The sequence below is a fragment of the Palaemon carinicauda genome, chromosome 5, assembly GCF_036898095.1.
Source record: "Palaemon carinicauda isolate YSFRI2023 chromosome 5, ASM3689809v2, whole genome shotgun sequence".
In the NCBI taxonomy this organism is placed as follows: domain Eukaryota; kingdom Metazoa; phylum Arthropoda; class Malacostraca; order Decapoda; family Palaemonidae; genus Palaemon; species Palaemon carinicauda.
Window position 1 is genome coordinate 39,282,893 of NC_090729.1, and position 8,843 is coordinate 39,291,735.

General features: G+C 27.1%; 1 pseudogene; it reads right to left on the minus strand.

Moving 5' to 3' along the window:
• Window positions 1-294: 294 nt before the first annotated feature.
• Window positions 295-2,248, minus strand: LOC137640848 (heat shock cognate 71 kDa protein-like; annotated as a pseudogene).
• Between the last annotated feature and the right edge of the window lie 6,595 nt (window positions 2,249-8,843).

Consider the following 8,843-nt stretch of genomic DNA (forward strand, 5'->3'; position numbering starts at 1 on the left):
TTCCAACCATTACACACTCATTTACATTTCATAAAATGGTGATTTTTTGTGGTGTAAATAATATAGTCGATCAGTGGCATGTACATTTATATATTTTAAATCAAGAGGGACATCTTCTTTATCGACATCTAAATAATAATGAGAAAATAGATATTGTTGGTGTATCCAGAATGGGAAACTAAATTTTAAAAGATCTATTGGGGCATTTATTCTTTCTTGGTAACTTTTGAAATTATTCATTTTTTAATATATAAAATTTTATATTAATAAATTATGAAAACCCTTCTCTGTTTATTAGTCAACTTCTTCAATGGTTGGGTGGAATTGATTATTATGTAAATTTGATTCATTTCCCCCAAGTATATGTTCATAATCCTTTTTTATTTCTTTTAATTTATTTTCATAACCTTTTTGTTTAGCAGAGGGGGTTTCATCAATCCACTTGAGAGTACTTTCTAATTTTGATTTAAATATATCTATATTACTACTGTTATTATTTATGATATTATTTTGTATTTCTAAGCATATGATTCTAATTTACATTTAGCTTCTATATCGTTTCTTAATTCCCGGTCTTGAGCAGCATACATTTCAGCTTCTTTGATCATTCGATCTACCTCTTCTTTGTTTAATCTTCCCGAGTCATTAGTTATAGTAATTTTTTCTGATTTGCCGGAAGATTCTTCGGTTGCTGACACATTTAATATCCCATTGGCATCAATATCAAATGTAACCTTAATTTTAGGTATACCCTTGGGTGCCTGGGGTATATTATTAATTGAAACTCCCCCAAATAATTATTATCTTTAGTTTTAGTTCTTTCTCCTTCATATATTTTAATATTAACACATTCTTGGTTATCACTATACGTAGTGAAGTTTTCAAATTTACTAGTAGGAATTGTCCGCGTTTCTTTTAATCAAGGTAGTCATAATATTACCGGCAGTTTCAATACCCAATGAAAGGGGAGTCACATCCAGTAATAATAAATCTTTGATCTTATCAGATTTATCTCCACTGAGAATGGTAGCTTGAATGGCAGCACCATAGGCTACAGCCTCATCTGGATTAATCGACTTATTCAAATTCTTTTCATTAAAAAAAGTTTGAAGGAGGTTTTGTATTTTTGGAATACGCGTAGAACCTCCAACCAAAACAATTTCATCGATGTCACTCTTATCGAGCTTAGCATCGATTAACGCCCTTTCAACTGGCACTAGAGTGTTTTTTAATAAACTCCCACACAAATTTTCAAATTTAGCACGAGTAATGGTAGTATGAAAATCAATTCCCTCATATAACGAATCAATTTCGATTGTCGCTTGTGTAGATGAAGATAAAGTTCGTTTAGCAGTTTCACAGGCAGAACGAAGACGCCTTAATGATCTTTTATTGTTGCTTAAATCTTTTTTATATTTTTTGCTGAATTCTCGTGTAAAATAATCTAATAAAATACTATCAAAATCTTCTCCCCCAAGATGAGTATCTCCTGCTGTTGATTTAACTTCAAAAATGCCATCATTACTAATATTCAATATAGATACATCAAAAGTCCCCCCACCAAAATCAAATATTAAAACGTTTTGTTCTTTTGTATCATTATTTAATCCATAAGCGATGGCGGCGGCTGTGGGTTCATTAATTATTCGAATAACATCAAGTCCCAGCGATGGTCCCAGCATCTTTGGTAGCCTGTCGCTGAGAATCGTTAAAATAAGCCGGAACTGTAATAACAGCTTTATTTATATTTCGTCCTAAATAATTTTCTGCAATTTTTTTCCTTTTTGATAATATCATAGAAGATACTTCTTCTGGGGTTAACACCTTTTTCTCTTTTTTATATTCGACTTGTATTTTTGGTTTATTCTCTTCATCAATAATTTCATAGGGTAAGATTTTAATTACTCGTTGAACGCAATCATCTATATAATTTCTGCCCATTAACCTTTTTACATCAAAAATGGTATTTTTTGGATTCAAGGCACATTGATTTTTTGCCGCTTCCCCAATAAGTCTTTCGGTGTCATTGAATGCAACATAAGAAGGAGTGGTTCTATTTCCTTGGTCATTAGCAATAATTTCAACTTTTTCATTTTGAAAAACAGCAACACACGAATAAGTAGTTCCCAGGTCAATACCAATAACCGGAGAATTATTATCCTCCATTACTAAAATATTTAGCTATCAACTATATGTTACTTGGTCGTAAATTAGAAGTCTAATGATGTATTGCAGTTCATATTCTGGGGTTTATATACATATACAGATGCACAGTGCAGCTACTATTACATATAACTGAATAACAGTAACAATAAAATAATTATTTAAAAGTTATTAAAATTTAACAAAATTCAAAAAAGTTAAAATAATATTTTACGTGGTTATGTTTTTTGTGTAACACTCTTAAATTATTTTTTGTAATACTATTAATAAATACATTAGTCACCGCAAAAAATCTTTTATTTGTCATAGAAAACTATTATTATTTGTTTTAAATATATATTCATGGGCATTATCAATCTATTTTTTTTATTAACCTGCTCATAATTTTTCAAATTCCCGACAATTATTTTTTAATTGAAAAAATGCGTAAATTTCAATAAAATTTCCACAAAATCAATTAATAATACTTTGGAAAACCAATAAAAAATGTTCATAATATTACCAATGAAGTTCATAACATGCTTTTTTTTGTTAATAATATTACCATTTCGGTTAACTTTTTTTTTTTGTGGTTAACATTTGTATTATATTTGTTCATAAAATTACATTTTAGTTAATAATATTACCGTTTGGGTTCATAATATTGAATTCTAGTTAATAATATGACATAGAAAACTATTGAAAAATAAGAAAAAATATTTAAAAAATCAAAATATATGTATTTTATGATATAAATGTAGTTTTATTGGGTAAAATGGACATTGAACGTGGGGAAAAAAGGAAAAATAACACCTAATAGGACAAATAAATTAGGTTTTTGTTGAAAAAATAGAAAATATAAATGTTTTTGTTTCATCAAATACTACTTTTTAATTACAAAAATGAGGGATTATATGAATAAATTTAAAAAATATTTAGATAAACAAGTATTTTTTATATAAAAACTTAGTTTTTATAAGATTAACCCACAAAAAATATTAAAATTGAAGAAAAATAACCCAAAAAATGAAAAAAAAATATTCTTTAGTACAAAAAAATAATATTTTTTACAGAAAATTCACAAAAGACACACAAAAAAACTAAAATATATGTATTTTTTAATATAAATATAGTTTTATTAGATAAAATGGACATTGAACATGGGAAAAAAATGAAAAAAAAACTTCTAATAGGACAAATAAATTAGGTTTTTGTTGAAAAAATAGAAAATATAAGTGTTTTTGTTTCATCAAATACTACTTTTTAATTACAAAAATGGGATAAAATGGACACTGAACACGGGGAAAAAATAAAAAATAACACCGTATACGACCAAAATATAGTTTTTAGTAACATTTAATGTGACAAAAAAAAAGTTTTCATAAGAATAACCCAAAAAAATATAAAAAATTGAAGAAAAACAGTCTAAAAAACAAAAAAAAAACATTCTTTAGTACAAAAAAAATAATATTTTTACAGAAAATTCACAAAAGACACACAAAAAAAATTAAAATATATGTATTTTTTAATATAAATATAGTTTTATTAGATAAAATTGACATTAAACGTGGGGAAAAAATAAAAAAAATAACACCCAATAGGACAAATAAATTAGGTTTTTGTTGAAAAAATAGAAAATATGAATATTTTTGTTTCATCAAATAGCACTTTTTAATTACAGAAATGAGGGATTATATGAATAAATTTAAAAAATATTTAGATAAACAAGTATTTTTTATATAAAAACTTAGTTTTTATAAGAATAACCCACAAAAAATATTAAAATTGAAGAAAAATAGCCCAAAAAATGAAAAAAAAAACATTCTTCAGTACGAAAAAAATTAATATTTTTTTACAGAAAAACCACAAAAGACACACAAAAAAAACTAAAACATATATTTTTTTAATATAAATATAGTTTTATTAGATAAAATGGACATTGAACGCGGGGAAAAAATGAAAAAAAAAACTTCTAATAGGACAAATAAATTAGGTTTTTGTTGAAAAAATAGAAAATATAAGTGTTTTTGTTTCATCAAATACTACTTTTTAATTACAAAAATGGGATAAAATGGACACTGAACACGGGGAAAAAATAAAAAATAACACCGTAAACGACCAAAATATAGTTTTTAGTAACATTTAATGTGACAAAAAAAAAGGTTTTCATAAGAATAACCCAAAAAAATATAAAAAATTGAAGGAAAACAGTCTAAAAAACAAAAAAAAAACATTCTTTAGTACAAAAAAAATTAATATTTTTACAGAAAATTCACAAAAGACACAAAAAAAATTAAAATATATGTATTTTTTAATATAAATATAGTTTTATTAGATAAAATTGACATTAAACGTGGGGAAAAAATAAAAAAATAACACCCAATAGGACAAATAAATTAGGTTTTTGTTGAAAAAATAGAAAATATGAATATTTTTGTTTCATCAAATAGTACTTTTTAATTACAGAAATAAGGGATTATATGAATAAATTTAAAAAATATTTAGATAAACAAGTATTTTTTATATAAAAAACTTAGTTTTTATAAGAATAACCCACTAAAAATATTAAAATTGAAGAAAAATAACCCAAAAAATGAAAAAAAAACATTCTTCAGTACAAAAAAAATTAATATTTTTTTACAGAAAAACCACAGACACACAAAAAAAAACTAAAACATATATTTTTTTAATATAAATATAGTTTTATTAGATAAAATGGACATTGAACGCGGGGAAAAATGAAAAAAAACTTCTAATAGGACAAATAAATTAGGTTTTTGTTGAAAAAATAGAAAATATAAGTGTTTTTGTTTCATCAAACTACTACTTTTAATTACAAAAATGGGATAAAACGGACACTGAACACGGGGAAAAGATAAAAAATAACACCGTATACGACCAAAATATAGTTTTTAGTAACATTTAATGTAACAAAAAAAGGTTTTCATAAGAATAACCCGAAAAAATATAAAAAATTGAAGAAAAACAGTCTAAAAAACAAAAAAAAACATTCTTTAGTACCAAAAAATAATATTTTTACAGAAAATTCACAAAAGACACACAAAAAAAAATTAAAATATATGTATTTTTTAATATAAATATAGTTTTATTAGATAAAATTGACATTAAACGTGGGGAAAAAATAAAAAATAACACCCAATATGACAAATAAATTAGGTTTTTGTTGAAAAAATAGAAAATATGAATATTTTTGTTTCATCAAATAGTACTTTTTAATTACAGAAATGAGGGATTATATGAATAAATTTAAAAAATATTTAGATAAACAAGTATTTTTTATATAAAAACTTAGTTTTTATAAGAATAACCCACAAAAAAATATTAAAATTGAAGAAAAATAACCCAAAAATGAAAAAAAAAACATTCTTCAGTACAAAAAAAATTAATATTTTTTTACAGAAAAACCACAAAAGACACACAAAAAAAACTAAAACATATATTTTTTTAACCCTGGATAGGTACGGTCCTCGGACACCCCTTTAAGGGTATACTCGGACGCGAACGACCCCGACGCCAAAAAAAATTCTTGAAAAATCAGTTTTTGCAGTAACCTCCTTTTTTCTTTTGCCAAAAAAAACTTCAATGAATGCTTAAAACAACTGTAAAGATAAATACTACTTATCTGCAGAAAAACTATTTATTATAAATATTTTAAAAAATTAAGTAGAAAAAAAAAAGACCTGACATAAAAATTCATAAAAAAAAAGTTTATACATATATACACAAATCCTTTTAGGAATTGATTCTTGAATGTTTAGGACACATCTTGATGTATTTTGGATGAAGTCAGACCCATGGAGGTGAAGATCTGAAATGAGAAAAAAAGGGTAACTTTTTTTGGCCAAAAAAAATTGTCCAAATTTCATGAATTTTTTTGGGTACCCAAATGAAATAGGAAGTGGCTAATTTTTTTAGGGAATAAACATATGTTATCCTAAATAGAAATATGTAAAAAAATCTTCATTATTTTGTAAATTACATTTATATCAGGGGCCATATCTAAAGGTAATTTTTTGAGTACTTGGAAATTTCGTAAAAAAATACATATATTTAATATATAATATGATATTTATGCAGGTAAAAATATACTAAAATATCACAAATTCTATAGGGAACAAGAATATATATAGATAGGGCAGCTTACGCTTCAGATATGTCCACAAAATGGCCGCCAACCACACTGACTCAGACTCCCTAATCTGCCACTTGAAATGTAGGAAGGGTATGTCAATAACAAGGTGTTATTTACTAATCTAATTATTATTGGATATGCATAAAAATTGTATGGTGGGTTGCTGGATAATTGTCGATTATTTTACGACTATAAAATTAAAATTCTGACCCAAAAAAATTTTTTTGAAGGGAAATAAAATCGAAAAAAAAAAATGTAAAACAATATTTTAGCTAAAAAAATTGATGATATTCAATCAAAAAAAAAGTAAACAAAATTTTCCGACAAATAAACATCTAGAGGAATCATTACTCTGTGATAGTTCCTTAGTACGTAGTAATTTTGAAAGAATTGGGAAAAAACGAAAAAATGGCAATCACCGGAAAATCGAACACATACCTATATATACGCCATATCTGGCTAAAAAAAAGATAGGCATGGGTAGCCAGATCATCTAGAAACACTTTCCAACACTATAAAAATATAAGTTTTGCGACACTACTTGCCAATTCCTTACGGTAACATGACTAAGCAAAAAAATGCAAAACAAATAAAAAGGGGCACTCGTGGAAAAATGGCCATTCTAATATACGGCATTTCAGAAAAAAAAAAATTCAGCCACGTGCTAGGCAAACCATCAAGGCATATTTTCCGACAAATAAACATATAAATGAAATATTACTCTGTGATAGTTCCTTAGTACGTAGTAATTTTGAAAGAAATGGGAAAAAACGAAAAAATGGCAATCACAGGAAAATCGAACACATACTTATATATACGCCATATCTGGCTAAAAAAAAAATAGGCATGGGTAGCCAGATCATCTAGAAACACTTTCCAACACTATAAAAATATAAGTTTTGCGACACTACTTGCCAATTCCTTACGGTAACATGACTAAGCAAAAAAATGCAAAACAAATAAAAAGGGGCACTCGCGGAAAAATGCCCAACATTCTAATATACGGCATCTCAGATAAAAAAAAAGACATGCACGTGTTAGCCCAACCATCAAGGCACACTTTCTAACACATAAACATGAAAAAAAAATCAATAATATACGGCAATTCCTTACTACGTAGTAAATTTTTACAAATATTGAAAAAAAAACAGAAATTGGCAACCGCAGTTAAATACCCAATATAACAATAACTACGTCGTATCTGACAAAAACAAAATCACGCATGGGTAGCCAGATCATCTAGACACACTTTCCAACACTAAAAAAGCAAAAGTTTTACGACACTATTTCGCAATATCTTACGGAAAAATGACTTGGCAAAAAAATTAAAAAAAATTAAAAAGGGACACTCGCGGTAAAATGCCCGACATTCTAATATACGACATCTCAGATAATTAAAAAGACATGCACGTGTTAGCCCAACCATCGAGGCACACTTTCTAACACATAAACATGAAAAAAAAATGAATAATCTACGGCAATTCCTTACTACGTAGTAATTTTTACAAATATTGAAAAAAAAACAGAAATTGGTAACCGCAGTTAAATACCCAATATACCAATAACTACGTCGTATCTGACAAAAACAAAGTCATGCATGGGTAGCCAGATCATATAGACACACTTTCCAACACTAAACAAGCAAAAGTTTTACGACACTATTTGGCAATATCTTACGGAAAAATGACTTGGCAAAAAAATGAAAAAAAATGAAAAAGGGGCACTCGCGGTAAAATGGTCCTCGTGGTGATGAACGACATTTTAACTAAAAAAAAAAACATGCACATGGTAGCCAAACAATCCACCAAGACTTTCCACAACTGATAACCTATACAAGTTGCACCATTCTACGACAATTTCATAATACGTAATAACTTTGATAATTATGCAAACTACCTCAGAAGGGTAAACTCGGACGCGAACGACCCGATGCGTCTCAGAAATCGGGGAAGGAGTACAGCTACAGCAATGCACATCTGGACACTACTAGAGCGTGTAGGGGAGACACCTCCTGCAGGTCGATCACCCACAAATTCAGTCACAGGGGTGAGTCACGTGAGAAAAACCTGTTTTTTTTTGACGCTCGGGGTCGCAAACGACCCACCGTACCTATCCAGGGTTAATATAAATATAGTTTTATTACATAAAATGGACATTGAACGCAGGGAAAAAATAAAAAAATAGCACCTAATAGGACAAAAAAATTAGGTTTTTGTTGAAAAAATAGAAAATATAAATGTTTGTCTCATCAAATACTACTTTTTAATTACAAAAATGGGATAAAACGGACACTGAACACGGGGAAAAAATAAAAAATAACACCGTATACGACCAAAATATAGTATTTAGTAACATTTAATGTGACAAAAAAATGTTTTCATAAGAATAACCCACAAAAATATAACAGAAAATTCACAAAAGACACACAAAAAAAATTAAAATATATGTATTTTTTAATATAAATATAGTTTTATTAGATAAAATGGACATTGAACGTGGGGAAAAAATAAAAAATAACACCTAATAGGACAAATAAATTAGGTTTATG